Source organism: Phyllobates terribilis, unplaced genomic scaffold (genome assembly GCF_046119375.1).
Source record: "Phyllobates terribilis strain yellow unplaced genomic scaffold, ASM4611937v1 Scaffold_273__1_contigs__length_2535887, whole genome shotgun sequence".
Taxonomy (NCBI): domain Eukaryota; kingdom Metazoa; phylum Chordata; class Amphibia; order Anura; family Dendrobatidae; genus Phyllobates; species Phyllobates terribilis.
The window spans coordinates 202255-218106 of NW_027363033.1; positions in this window are offsets into that span (position 1 = coordinate 202255).

The following is a 15852-nucleotide window of genomic DNA, read 5'->3' on the forward strand; positions in this document are numbered from 1 at the left end:
TGCCCCTTTCAATAGTGGTGGAGGTCGCAGTAGCTTAACAAGACGGTTTGAATGCCCCTTGGAAGAGACGTTTAGGTCCCAGTAGCTTAACAAGACGGTTTGAATGCCCCTTTGAAGAGACGTGGAGGTCCCAGTAGCTTAACAAGTCGGTTTTAATGCCCCTCGCCAAAGTGGTGGAGGTCGCAGTAGCTTAGCAAGACGGTCAGAATGCCTCTTGGAAGAGACGTGGAGGTCACAGTAGCTTAACAAGATGGTTTTAATGCTCCTCGGAAAAGTGGTGGAGGTCCCAGTAGCTTAACAAGATGGTTTTAATGCTCCTCGGAAAAGTGGTGGAGGTCCCAGTAGCTTAACAAGATGCTTTTAATGCCCCTCGGAAAAGTGGTGGAGGTCCCAGTAGCTTAACATGACGCTTTGAATGCCCCTTGGAAGAGACGTGGAGGTCCCAGTAGCTTAACAAGACGGTTTGAATGCCCCTCGGAAAAGTGGTGGAGGTCACAGTAGCTTAACAAGACGCTATTAATGTCCTCAGAAGAGACGTGGAGGTCTAAGTAGCTTAACAAGACTGTTTGAATGCCCCTTGGAAGAGACGTGGAGGTCCCAGGAGCTTAACAAGATGGCTTGAATGCCCCTTGGAAGAGACGTGGAGGTCCCAGTAGCTTAACAAGACGGTTTGAATGCCCCTTGGTAGAGACGTGGAGGTTCCAGTAGCTTAACAAGACGGTTTGAATGCCCCTTGGAAGAGACGTTGAGGTACCAGTAGCTTAACAAGACTGTTTTAATGCCCCTCGGAAAAGTGGTGGAGGTCACAGTTGCTTAACACGTCGCTGTTAATGCCCCTCAGAAGAGAAGTTGAGGTCCCAGTAGCTTAACAAGACGGTTTGAATGCCCCTTGGAAGAGATGTGGAGGTCCCAGTAGCTTAACAAGACTGTTTTAATGTCCCTCGGAAAAGTGGTGGAGGTCCCAGTAGCTTAACAAGACGGTTTTAATGCCCCTTTGAATAGTGGTGGAGGTCGCAGTAGCTTAACAAGACGGTTTGAATGCCCCTTGGAAGAGACGTTTAGGTCCCAGTAGCTTAACAAGACGGTTTGAATGGCCCTTTGAAGAGACGTGGAGGTCCCAGTAGCTTAACAAGTCGGTTTTAATGCCCCTCGCCAAAGTGGTGGAGGTCGCAGTAGCTTAGCAAGACGGTCAGAATGCTCCTTGGAAGAGACGTGGAGGTCACAGTAGCTTAACAATATGGTTTTAATGCTCCTCGGAAAAGTGGTGGAGGTCCCAGTAGCTTAACAAGATGGTTTTAATGCTCCTCGGAAAAGTGGTGGAGGTCCCAGTAGCTTAACAAGATGCTTTTAATGCCCCTCGGAAAAGTGGTGGAGGTCCCAGTAGCTTAACATGACGCTTTGAATGCCCCTTGGAAGAGACGTGGAGGTCCCAGTAGCTTAACAAGACTGTTTGAATGCCCCTTGGAAGAGACGTGGAGGTCCCAGTAGCTTAACAAGACAGTTTGAATGCCCCTCGGAAAAGTGGTGGAGGTCACAGTAGCTTAACAAGACGCTATTAATGTCCTCAGAAGAGAAGTGGAGGTCTAAGTAGCTTAACAAGACTGTTTGAATGCCCCTTGGAAGAGACGTGGAGGTCCCAGTAGCTTAACAAGACGGTTTTAATGCTCCTCAGAAAAGTGGTGGAGGTCCCAATAGCTTAACAAGATGCTTTTAATGCCCCTCGGAAAAGTGGTGGAGGTCCCAGTAGCTTAACAAGACGGTTTTAATGCCCCTTGGAAAAGTGGTGGAGTTCGCAGTAGCTTAACAAGACTGTTTGAATGCCCCTTGGAAAAGTGGTGAAGGTCCCAGTAGCTTAACAAGACGGTTTGAATGCCCCTTGGAAGAGACGTGGAGGTACCAGTACCTTAAAAAGACGGTTTTAATGCCCCTCGGAAAAGTGGTGGAGGTCCCAGTAGCTTAACAAGACGCTTTTAATGCTCCTTGGAAGAGACGTGGAGGTCCCAGTAGCTTAGCAAGACGGTTTTAATGCTTCTCAGAAAAGGGGTGGAGGTCCCAGTAGCTTAATAAGACGCTTTTAATGCCCCTCGAAAAAGAGGTGGAGGTCGCAGTAGCTTACCAAGACGGTTTGAATGCCCCTTGGAAGAGACGTGGATGTCCCAGTAGCTTAACAAGACAGTTTGAATTCCCCTTGGAAGAGACATGGAGGTCCAACTAGCTTAACAAGACGTTTTTAATGCCCCTCGGAAAAGTGGTGGAGATCGCAGTAGCTTAACAAGACGGTTTGAATGCCCCTTGAAAGAGACGTGGAAGTCCCAGTAGATTAACAAGACGGTTTTAATGCTCCTCGGAAAAGTGGTGGACGTCCCAGTAGCTTAACAAGACGCTTTTAATGGCCCTCGGAAAAGTGGTGGAGGTCACAGTAGCTTAACAAGACGCTTTTCATGCTCCTCGGAATAGTGGTGGAGGTCGCAGTAGCTTAACAAGATGCTTTTAATGCCCCTTACAAGAGCCATACAGTACAGCATTTTAAATATATTATTCCCATTATTGGGGAGTGGGTCTCCCACAGTCTTTGCTTATGCCTTCCAAGCAAAAGCTGACAAAAATAAGGACTGAGGAACTTTCAATAATGGCAACACGGACCACGGTCACCCTGGTGGTATAGTGGTGGTGGAGGCTGAGGATAAGGAGAAGAACATAAAACAGCCGAAATGAGGAAGCGTATACCCATGTGTGGGTGTGAAGTGGTGCATTTGAATACACCTCCCGAAATAACACAGTGGATTTGACTTTATGTTACTCTGCTATCATTTGGTGGTGATGAGAAGTCTGGCCCAATCCAGCTCTTGTTCATTTTGATAAGGGTCAGCTTGTCAGCATTGTTAGTTGACAGGCAAGTGTGCTTATCAGTTATAATTACCCCAGCAGCACTAAAAACACGCTCCGATAACACGCTAGCGGCAGGGCAGGCCAGGACCTCCAAGGTGTACAGAGCGATTTCATTCCAAGTGTCCAGCTTGGATACCCAATAATTAAAAGGCACAGAGGAATCACGGAGGACGCTGGTACGGTCGGCAAGGTACTCCCTCACCATCTTTTGAAACTTTCCACTCCTTGTGAGAGTACCCCGCGCCTCAGGGCCTGTAAGCTGGGCAGGTCTCAGAAAACTGTCCCAGAATGTTGACAGTGTTCCCCTGCCTCTGCTGGATTGGAGTTGCCTCTCTCTTGCTTGTACGCCTTGGTTGGTCAACGAACTGTGACCTCTGCCGCTAGTGTCTTCAGATGGAATTTTTTTTTAACAGTTCTGCAGCAAGGGCCTTCTGGTACTGCCCCATTTTTGTAGACCTCTCCACCTCAGGAATAAGAGAGTGAACGTTCTCCTTGTAGCGGGGGTCTAAAAGTGTCACCAACCAGTAATGACTGTCACCCAACATTTTGACAACGCGAGGGTCACGGTTAAGGCAGAGTAACAAAGTCAGCCATGCGCGCCAGACTGGTAACGGGCAAGACTTCCGTGTCCACACCAAGATGACGAATGACCATGCTCTCCTCCTCCTCCTCCCCCCTGTCCTCAGGCCACCCACGCTGAACCGACGGTATGACAGTTGTACAGGTACTACCGCCTACAGCGCATGATACAAGCTCCTGTTCTTCCTCCTCCTCCTCTCCCTCATTGTCCCCCAATGCACGTTGGGATGAGATGAGGCTGGGCTGTGTGTAATAGACCGCTACGGCTTCTTGATCCATCTCATCATACTCTGGCTGCAATGCCTCCTCTTTAATTCTCTGCAGAGAGCATTGCAAAAGACAGACAAGTGGAATGCTGACGCTAATGATGGAGTCATCGCCACTCACCATCTTGGTGGACTCCTCAAAGTTGGTCAAGATGGTACATACAGTACAGACCAAAAGTTTGGACACACCTTCTCATTTAAAGATTTTTCTGTATTTTCATGACTATGAAAATTGTACATTCACACTGAAGGCATCAAAACTATGAATTAACACATGTGGAATTATATACTTAACAAAAAAGTGTGAAACAACTGAAAATATGTCTTATATTCTAGATTCTTCAAAGTAGCCACCTTTTGCTTTGATGACTGCTTTGCACACACTTGAGAGACTGCCATAAAGACTGAGAGGAGGGGGCATCTTTGCATGCAGTATGGACAGGGGATTGCCATGCACACACAACAGGTGACACCTGCTGACACTGGTCGTGGACGCTGGGGTTCGCCCCACAAAGTCGGGTGCTTTACTGCCATGTGCCTGATCATGCTGGTGGTGGTCAGGCTGGTAGTTTTGTCACCCCTGCTGATGCTGGCATGGCAGGTGGTACAAATGGCCTTTTTGGGGTTATCAGCAGAGTCTTTAAAAAAATTCCAGACTCTGGAAGACCCACAGGTTGTACTGGCAACGTCCCTCGTGTTGGTGTTACGGGGAACTGTTGCCGGCCTTCTGTGTGCGGCCACCACACTGCTTCTTCCTGCCTGTTGGGGTACTCTGTCTCCCTCACCCGGTCTGCTGCTGGCCTTGCTCTGCATGTCCTCCTGCCACGTTGGGTCAGTTACTAGATCATCCACCACCTCCTCCTCTTCCACTTGCGCACCACGATCCTCCTCCTCACTTCTTGGCAATTGTGTTTCGTCATCGTCAACCTCTTGTGACAAATTGCCAGCGTTGACTTCCTGTGGCCGTGGCTGTTCAAATATTTGGGCATCTCTACATGGGATCTCCTCTTCCACCACTTCAAGCGGAGCAGGCGAGGGGCACAAATCTGGAAATGGACCAGTGAACAGCTCTTCAGAGTGTCCAAGTGTGGGATCAGTTGCTGTCTGACGATACTCGGCATGGTGGGAGGAAGGAGCATCAGGGTGAGGAGGAGTATGCGGTCGAGACTCACGGCTACTAAGAGTTGACCGTGTGGAAGACAGACCGGAAGTGGTGGTCTGCTATCCAATTAATAACCTGTTCACACTGATCAGTTCGCAATACTGGTGTTGTTCTGTGCTTCCCTAGTAATTCGGTCAAGAAGTGGGAGCGAGAAGATATGGCTGTTGGTTGTGGCACATTTTCACCTTGGCCACGGCCCCGTCCTCTGCATGTACCATCACCAGAACGTCCACTTCCATGTCCCTTGCCACGCGCCTTGCCCATTGTAAAGTAAGTAAAATAGCTTACACTCGCACTATCAATGGAAAAAGGGTAATAAAGTAGATTAGAACCGTGGAAGAGGAAAATCACAGTTCTATTTCTCTGGCCTACACCCGACTCTTTTAAACAATCTGAACAATCAGGGAGAAACTATTACTGTTTTTCTTTACGGAAAAAATACCAAAAGGTGAATAATAGAGATTTTTACCGTGGAATGGCAAAACCACAGTTATTGTTTACTGGGGTATACCAGAAAATTTTGAATAGATATATTTGCGGCTGAACAATGAGCGACACACTCAAACTGTTTATTTTTAGGTAAAAATGGCCCAAAAGTGGATAATACAAAGATTTGACCCGTGGAACTGCAAAACCACACTTGTATTTCTCGGGCCCACACCAGACTATTTTCAACAGATATATTTGTGTCTGAAAAATCAGGGAGACACTATTAGTTTTTTTTTACGGCAAAAAATGCCAAGATCAGGATAATAGAGATTTTTACCGTGGAACAGCAAAACCACAGTTATAATTTAGTGGTGTATACCAGACTATTTTCAACAGATATATTTGTGTCTGAACAATCAGGAGACACTACTACTGTTTTTCTTTGCGGCAAAAAATGCCAAAAGCAGGATAATAGAGATTTTTTACCGTGGAACAGCAAAACCACAGTTATAATTTACTGGTGAATACCAGACTATTTTCAACAGATATATTTGTGTCTGAACAATCAGGAGACACTATTAGTTTTTTTTTAAGGTGACACATATTACTATAACTTGCACCCATAGTGCAAAAAAAAAAAAAAAACCCTAAAAAAACACAATGGGTTCAACCGTACTCAAATTGTTAACTAGGAGCAATGATTATTGTGAATAATATAATATTTTGATTGGAGATGATCCACCCTCTGGTTCCACCACTGATCCTGAGAATGAAGGAATGGGGAACCTATCAGCTTTTTTTTTCCTGCACAGCTGTGCTCCCAACCGCCCACAGTGCAAAAAAAAAACCTAAAAAAACAATAGGTATAACCGTACTCAAATTGATAATTGGGAGCAACGATTAGTGTGAAGGATATAATATTGTGATTGGCGATGTTCCATCCACTGATTCTGAGAATGAAGAAATGGGGAACCTATCAGCTTTTTTTCCTGCACAGTTGTGCTCCCACCCATTGAGCAAAAATACCCTAAAAAAAATACCCTAAAAAAATGCACGTACTCAAATTGTTAATTGTGAGCAATGATGAGTGTGAAGGGATATAATATCTTGATTGGCGATGGTCCGACCTGTGGTTCCGCCACCGATCCCAAGAATGAAGGAATTGAGAACCTATAAGCTTTTTTTTTCCTGCACAGCTGTGCTCCCAACCACCCACCCATAGTGCAAAAAATAAAAAAAACAATAGATCCAACTGTACTCAAATTGTTAAATTGGGAGCGCGAAAAAAATAATGCATCCACTTCTTTCTAAATTAGGCTGTCAGACCCCCAAGAATGACATCCTAGTAATATGCCATGACTTATACCTCTTTAAATGTATGCAAAGGATAAACCTGGATATCCAGGTATACGTTCTATTGATTGATTTCTATAAGGGCCTATTTACACATGTAAATGTGTATCTGCTACGGACATGAATGATCGGCTGCAGCCCTTCCACTTGGCCAGTCAATGGATCCGCAAATCACAACAAGTAATTCAAGGAAATGGAAAAGTAAAAAAAAAAATTCTAGTAACATTGCATAGCGTACCGGCGATTGCGCTATTTAACTTGCCATCAGTGATTGACAGCATATAAATGGTTAAACAGCAGTGATTGACGCTCCGCTCTGGCCGCTGCTGTTACAGCAAGATGTCAGCTGTGTAGGATGGGGGCTCTGCTCCTGAGCCCACCCGAAACAGCAATCCAATGGACGGTTTCACACACCACATTATCCAGTGGTGTTTAATTTGCTTTCCTATTTAGGAAACAAAACCGTTTTAATAACGTTTTCCTTCTCTGGTATCTAGGAGCCATTTCAGCTATTTGTAAAGGGAATCTGTCAGCAGGTTTTTCTTGGCTATTCTGAGAGCAGCATGATGGGGTGAGCGCCACACTAGGAGTAGGACCACCGAGCCCAGAGCTATTGCAAGACGTGCAGACAATATATACCAGGTATGAATGAATCCAATACAACATTATTGTTACTTGGGAATTAACCTACTTGCATATAATACATCCCTTGATATGTATATACCAAAAGGTCATTATCTTGGGAATGCCTATATTGGCTTTTATTATTTGGGATTATATCCTTTTACTATGTGACCTAGGATATACTATCAGTATGCATTAGCACAATTGGAGCTACTACTATTTAGCCCTGGTGTCTGCAATTCAAATATTTACATTATACCTCCTCACTATTATATGGTATTACTATATATATGTGTGTGTGCTCTTTTCTTTCCCGCCATGTACCCAAATTATTATAATAAAGGTCTTTTTTAACACATTGACCCCTTGTTGGATGTACTATATATTGGTTGTTGTTGAGAGCAGCATGATGTAGAGACAAAGACCCTGATTCTAGGGACGTCTCACTTACAGGGCTGCTTGTTGTAGTTTTGATAAAAATCACACTTTTATTAGCAGAAGATTATCACTAGAGGACTAGTAAACCTGCAGCCAGGTAGTCCAACCACGCCCCCCACCACTGATTGGCAGTTTATATACAGTGTACACAGAAAGCGGCTAATCAGTGGTGTGGGTGGGGTTATTAGACAGAGCTCAGCATTCAGAGATCTGCATGAGAAAAAAAAACCTGCAATTTTATCAAAATAACACCAAGCAGCCCAGTAAGTGATACATCTTTGGAATCAGGGCCTCGGATTATGCTGCTCTCAAATGGGATAGCAAAAACCTGCTGACATATTCCATTTAAAGGGGCAGCTGCTACTAATCCAGACATGGTGCAAAATGTAAATTCTGCTGCAGATTTACTGCTGTAGATTTTTAATTCCTAAAAATCCCTGTAGATTCAGAGGATCTCAACCTTTTCAATGCAAATTATTTTCAAGACTTATTCACAGATATTATGAAATATTACAGTAGAAATAAAAAAAAAAAGCACAATACCTAAACCCCCTCCTTGGGAAAAATATACGGCAAGTATAAGAAAGACAAAAATTTATTCTGGAGTCATATTGAAGTCTAAATAGAATTGTAACCATACAATGTAAACAGCAGCGAATGTAAGTAGGATCCACTGGATCTATACAAGAGGAACGTTTTCCAAAGCTGATCTTCTGAGCCCACCGCTATGCTGGCTGGACCGGCATTGTGATCGTCAGCACCTGGAATATACGTCACGTTTTACTGCAGCTCATAGAACCAAATGATAAGACGCAGAGCAGTGCGAGGCTTGTGACTCGCTATACACAAAATATACGACATGTTTGATGAATGGCATAAAGGAAAGCCGATGCATTCAGATGTCTCTGGGCAACTATATGTTGTGATAGATAAGTTCCTGTCAAGGTGAGGGGCAGCATCCTATCTGCTCACTCATCATGACAGGTTTACAACATGTTGACTCATGGACGTGATCAGTCAGTCAATCGATGACATAGATGCACGTTCTTGATTCCGACAGGTAGGTCAGAGATGTCCGTCTCAATCAGTTTACCTTCACCCATCTAGGATGGATGGCTGCTGACATCGTTGGCCATTATGTCCATACACAATTATTATCCCCTAATTGTGATGTACAATACAAATTTATATTGTGGTACCGTGTTAGCCAGAAAATTTGATGGAAATAATTTTATGCCCAAAAATGGCAAAAGTATTCTCGGAGTGATACCTTTATTAGCTAACCAGAAAAAAAAATATATATATGCAAACTTACAGAGCACACAGGCTCCTTCTTCAGGCAGGATTACAAATGTTAAGAATTCATGTGTAATATTGCCTGAAGAAGGAGCCTCTGTGCTCTGAAAGCTTGCATATATATTTTTTTTTTCTGGTTAGCCAATAAAGGTATCACTCCGAGAATACTTTTGCCATTTTTGGGCATAAAAGTATTCACATAGAATTATTCACTAATTAAAACAATTTATTTTTGCTAAATAAATGTATACATTTTTTAAAATTTTATTTTATACATTTTCTCAGAGAACTTCTTTAAGAAGATGATTTCAGAATGGGCTATAAGACATGTCCAGCTTTGCTTAATTGTCTCACCTTACTGTCCTTGTTGAACTGAGCTCCACTTTGTTCTTGGATGATATTGTAAGGAATGAAGACGTCTAGATGATACAAATCGGGACGTCCGACTATTCTGTCTTCACCCAAGTCCAACACAAGAGATCTAGCAGAAGACTGTAAAGAGAAGACCAGCGTGGTAACAACGCTTATGTCGCTGAATGCTTCTGTACGGGAAAGAAAGTTGTAACCAACAAGTGCACAAAAATCTAAACTTTTATCTTGATACGTGGCCAACTAGAAGTTACTGTGTAGCTCCACACGTCTCATACATTAAATCTGACACGTGGAGGAACTGCTCACAGAAAATGCTGAAAAATATTTTTTAGGATTCACACTGCATTAAAAGGGGTTGTCCACCACTTTAATACTAATGGAATATCCTTAGGATAGGTCATCAATATTAAAGTGCCAGGCAACCCCTTTAAGTGAGGCATAATGAATGGTACCAGAATTTCACATAATGTAGCCTTCATTAGGCAGAAGGCCCACTCGGTTATATGAAGAAATCTGGGGTCCCCAAAAGCAAACCCCGTAATCACCAGATTCCCGTGTGGTGACTACTTAATCTGCTATTTGGGAAGACCAGAACTGACCCCTATATTTAACCAAGTGGGTCCCCTCAAGCTACATTATCCTGTCTGATGAAGGCTACATTAGCTGAAAAATTCTTAATCTTCATTATGCCTCATTTAACGCAATGTGAATCATGGACATGAGAAAAATCAAATTAAAAAATAAATACATTTAAAGCATTTTCTGTGCGATTCCTCCAAATGTCACATTAATATAGAAAAAATAAAGAGCGGCGTGTTCTACACTATTGCAACAAGCCTCTTTCATCATTTATATCATCATTATAACATCATTTATATGCACCAGCACCATGGAATCAATGGCACTATATAATTAAATAATAATAATAATATATACATCTTCCCACCAGCTTGTTTTCCCTCTATCTCCTGTCTGGATCTATGAAGCCAGAACTGTCAAAGAAGAGGTGATGGTGGAGATGGAGGGGAAACAAGCAGGGGGGGAGGCTTATATAAATGACTGGTCCCGCCGTGAAGCACTGGGCGTCTGTGCTTGGTTTGAACAGTCGTTCTCTGCTGACAGAGTCGTTTACAGAGATCTTCTTTCCCATTCCAACAGCTTGCAAACAACCCACCATGGTATGAAAAAAAAAATTATATCATCATCATCCAGCAAATGTGTCACAGCTGCCAGCAATTGGCTACTGTGGACACATCAAAGCTGTGATGATAAAAGTTGGCAGAGGAGGACCGGTAGCACGAGGTTGGCATAGACTTTTAATAAGGGAAGACTATTGGAAATCACATGAAATACAAAAAGGTCACAATCCTAAACCACATCTAAGGGTCTCACCATTTTAGGTAAAGAGATTTCAGCCACCAGAAAACTTGGGTGTCCTACAGGAGGTTCCGCCACAATCATGTAATCTGGTTTCACGGGTGAACTGATAAAAAAAAGGAAGGCAGCAGTATACTGCAAGGGTACACCATCAATTTATGATCTGTTGGGGTCGATCTCTAATATAATAAAGGGGCACTGATGCTGATAATGAAGAACAGCCCCTTTCACAGTCATTCCCTGCACATTGGCATCATGGCCTCCACTGTGCAGCGGAACGACAGCATAGATCCAGCAAAGTGAATGGGCTTAGCTGCAGTTCTTCTGCATAGTGAATATCCGGGTAGCTGCCCCACACCAGCATATTCTTTAAAAAGGGCAGCGGGGTTACTTCCAGGCTGCAGCCCCCTTATTCTTGGAGTCCAAGAAGTTGGATATCCTATATCTTTTGTAAGATGGAATTCTAAAAAAAGTAAATGCATGCATTAAACCTCAAAGAAACCCAAACCTTTCAACTTCTGAGATTAGGGACTTGCTTGGAGTTAGCTGGGAGGGTCTGTAGGAAAAAAATAAAGAACATAAAGGCATAATAGTTAAAACAAAAACAAAAAAAACAATGTCCACATTGTTCTTGCACCATAACAAGCCATTCTGCAACTTCCCCCATCTGTTGGGTTTAACCCATCACCACGAGGAGTGGGGCTCCCCCATCTGTTGGGTATAACCCATCACCACGAGGAGTGGCACTCCCCCATCTGTTGGGTATAACCCATCACCACGAGGAGTGGCGCTCCCCCATCTGTTGGGTATAACCCATCACCTCAAGGAGTGAAGCTCCCCCATCTGTTGGGTGTAACCCATCACCACAAGGAGTGGAGCTCCCCCATCTGTTGGGTGCAGCCCATCACCACGAGAAGTGGCGCTCCCCCATCTGTTGGGTATAACCCATCACCACGAGGAGTGGCGCTCCCCCATCTGTTGGGTATAACCTATCACCTCAAGGAGTGGCGCTCCCCCATCTGTTGGGTATAACCCATCACCAAGAGGAGTGGAGCTCCCCCATCTGTTGGGTGTAACCCATCACCACGAGGAGTGGCGCTCCCCCATCTGTTGGGTGTAACCCATCACCACGAGGAGTGGCGCTGCCCCATCTGTTGGGTATAACCTATCACCAGGAGGAGTGGCGCTCGTCATACTTTGTGTCCCTAGGGGAAATGTGGTATTATAAGATATCCAATCAATTGAATGGCCGACCATGTACTGCATGGATGAGCGAGCAACATCAGAGAAGAAGCCGTCGATGCTCAACAGCACCCTACTCTGTCGTCTTTTACAGACTGTATGCCATAGACTTGTACCTTAGAGTTGGGACTTACCCCTATTATGAATCATCGGTTTTGATTTGGTTCTGATATTCTGTTCAAAAATGGATCCCAGGAACTTCCGATTTTTCAGCATTTTCCACTCTGAAGGGAAACCATAGATGATTAACAGGGTCGGACTGGAACTGAAACTCAGCCCTGGCATGTGAGAGGACACAGGCCCGCCCGACGCGCGTTGAATGTGAAATATTTTCATGAATGATTTGGGTATATGTCACAATAAAAATTGCTGCAAACTGCACTTTATCATCGATAGACAAAAACTGACATAATGTAAAATATAAACTTCCCTCCAGGAAAATGTTAATTTCTTTCAACTGGAGGGACGGACATATTTGTAATATAGAGCTCCAAGTTCCCAAAAACGCTATGCTTGATAGTACCACGAAAAGCAGGAAAAGTGAATCCTTGCAGATTTGAAGCAGTTTCATGTCTATTCTTTCAGTATTTTTGCAGCGTTTCTAAAGAAAGGGAAAAAAAAATCTCAAAAAACGCAACATCAACGGGATTTTCCTGCCGAGCGACACGTTTTTTGTGCAGAAATGTTCTTTCCTTTCTTTTTTGTTTATATTTTGTGTTATACACTAGTGGCCAAAATTGAGGCAACACTTTCAGTTTTTCACCATCACCAATATTTAATGGAAGTTTTCACTGACCTACTTACTTGTACACACGCCCTCTTCTGCCATATGTATTCTATGTTGGTTTATAGTGACCTGGGTGTGGGTTGTAAGACAGATATTGTGCGATTAAAATGCGTTTTTTATATTTTAAAGCCAGTCTGTCATCAGAAGGTAAGCAATTACATGTTTTCGTTCTCAAAGTGTGTAAGCGGTTTCAAGAGACTGGTTCGATAAAGAATAAACCAGGTAGAGAAAGGAAGAAGGCTACAAGTCCTCAGACTGATAGAAGAATTGTTAGAATCGCCCTAAATAACAGGAAATAAACGGCTGTTAACATCAACAAGGAGCTTGTCAACACCGGAGTGACAGTGTCTGATCGGACGGTTCGACGACGATTGGTAAATGCAGGGTTAAGAGCCAGAATACCAGGTAAAAAGCCATTTCTGAATGCCTCTCAGCGTCAGAAACGTCTGCAGGGGCCAAAGAACATTGTAAATGGACCATTGAACAATGGAGAAATGTTATATGGAGCGATGAGACACGCCTATCCATCTTTGGCAGCGACGGTGTCCGCTACGTTCGACGACGACCCGGAGAGGACTGGTTGCCAGAGGGTACAGTACCCACCATGAAGCCTCCTCTGAGTGTTATGGTAGGGGGCTGCGTGTCCAGAGATGCAGGTGGTCGGCTGCAGGTAATTGAAGAAACAGTTAATGCTGAAAAGTACATCAAGGACGTCCTTCAGCCTAAACTCATTCCTTCGGCACGTGATGTATTTAGTGAAGGGACACCGTTTATTTTTCAGCAAGATGGAGCCCCATGCCATACAGCTAAAAAATGTCTCTCTTGGTTCAAGGACAAAAATGTCCAGCTATTGAATTGGCCAGGAAACAGCCCAGATCTCAATCCTATTGAGAATCTCTGGGCTCGGCTCAAAAGAGCGGTGTCAAAACAGCGGGCTTCACACAAGCAGGAACTCATTGCAGCCATCATTAAATCATGGCTTCATATCATCACACCATCTGATTTACACAAACTGGTAGATAGCATGCCAAGTAGGTGCCAGGCAGTCATCAAGGCCGAGGGCTATCCAACTGAGTATTAACATTTAGTGTTAGATATGAAAATAGGACAAATCAATGGCTTTTCTCCCACAGTCATCTGAGTGACAATAGTCTCCAATTTGTTGACAAATGAACAAATTTCCTGCTAATATTGTGTTTCTATATGAGATTTTATTTCTACTTAAAAACTTTACTGTGAAATCAAAAACATTCATGAAATTTGTATTTGTATTGGCAAAATGCTAAAAATTCATAAATCTTGGGGGTGTTGCCTCAATTTTGGCCACTAGTGTATAGAGTTCCTCAGTATATTTATATGTTGTCCCCCATCACCTTTTTCATCTCTCCTTACAAGTATGCCTTGTATCTTAGCTAAAACATGGTAGTAAGTAGCATATTAAACCCTTTTATAATGGGTAGTGTAGAATTGCTGCATATTTCAGGGTTATGCGCTCCTGAGGACTCATTAGTGCTGCCCTCCTCAGGGGAAACCTGGTTGTGACCTTGTATAATATGGGGCTAGCCGATCTCACCTACCAGTTTGGGTCACAAACCCTTTTTCGTTTGCTTTGATGTTTTACTCATTGTTCATTACATTTACACCCCAAATCTCTCCTAATCCTGGAGATCAAACCTATGAAAGCAATTTATGAATGATCGTAACACCTCTATGAAGGGTAATTATCATCTCCTTCATAAATATACATTTATATGTATAAATACATATGTGGTCAATGCATAGTACTGGCACATGACTTATCACTTTCCAGGACCTTACAAAGCACCAGGAACATTCATAACAAGCGGAGGAGAAGCGATTCTGGCAACTTAATAGGAAAGGATTCTTTACAGTTAGAGCAGTCAGACTGTGGAATGCCAACCACAAGATATAGTAATGGCAGATAGTATAACAGCATTTATAGAAGGGCTGGATACTTTTTTAACAAAACATGACATTGTGGGTTATAAATAATCTAGTAATAGAAAATGTATAACTTTGGAGATAGACCAAGGACATTAAAGTTAAAACTTTTTCAACCTATGTAACTATGCAAGTATGCAGAATGCACATTAGGAAAATGCTTGAAATGCAATTCCCTATAATATTATTTTACAAGTAATTTCCTCTTAATTTTCCGCTTTGTAAAGTGCTAGTTATAAGCCCAATCTATGGATCTAAAAAGTGCAAAACACTCCTGAAACACTTGTACGTATGTTCTATAATCTTTATTTCTTATGGTGCCTAAGGGAAGCCGTAATGATAAGACTCCTGCTTGGTAACAAGTGCAGTTATTTGCCTCCATAATGAAAGTGAATTACCAATGATGAAAGGGTTAATACTTGGACCCTGCATCAGTAATAGCCCTTGTAGTAACCATGACAACTATTGTGAGGGCATAAACAAGTGTCATAAAGAAGATTCCATAAAAGAATGCCGCGCTGCCATGATCAGCGCCATTACTGATGATGCGCCTGAGGACCTTGAGCTTGACCACCCCACGTAATGTGCCAATGTTGGTGTAATTTGGAGGTTCTAGCAGGGAAAGGGGTTGTCTTCTTAGACACCCCGGGGGGAAGGGAAGGTAACAGAGGGGGGGTCCCCAAAACAGGATCCCCTTCTGTTACTATGTACAAAGAGCTGCTCTTCTTTGGGAGTTCATAGATGGATCCTTGACTTTAATGGGTGATAAATTGGGAGGGGGAGGGGATACTCATCCTATTAGGGATTATCCATAATGAGCAACCCCTGTAACCAAGTACCCAACATCTTGAGAGACGGAGCTGGATCTGTAAGGGAGAAGTGGTAGATCCACCTGGGAAATCAGATCAACTAAATTCGTTCCAGCAATAAATGTGGTGACAGATATCGCAGCCAGATCTCTCCCACATCCAGTTTATCACATTAATAGTCTATATTTGTTATGTCGTTCTCTGTAAATATGTAGAAATTCTAAAACTCCGTCATATATCGGCACTAACTCTCTAAGCCCAAGGGAA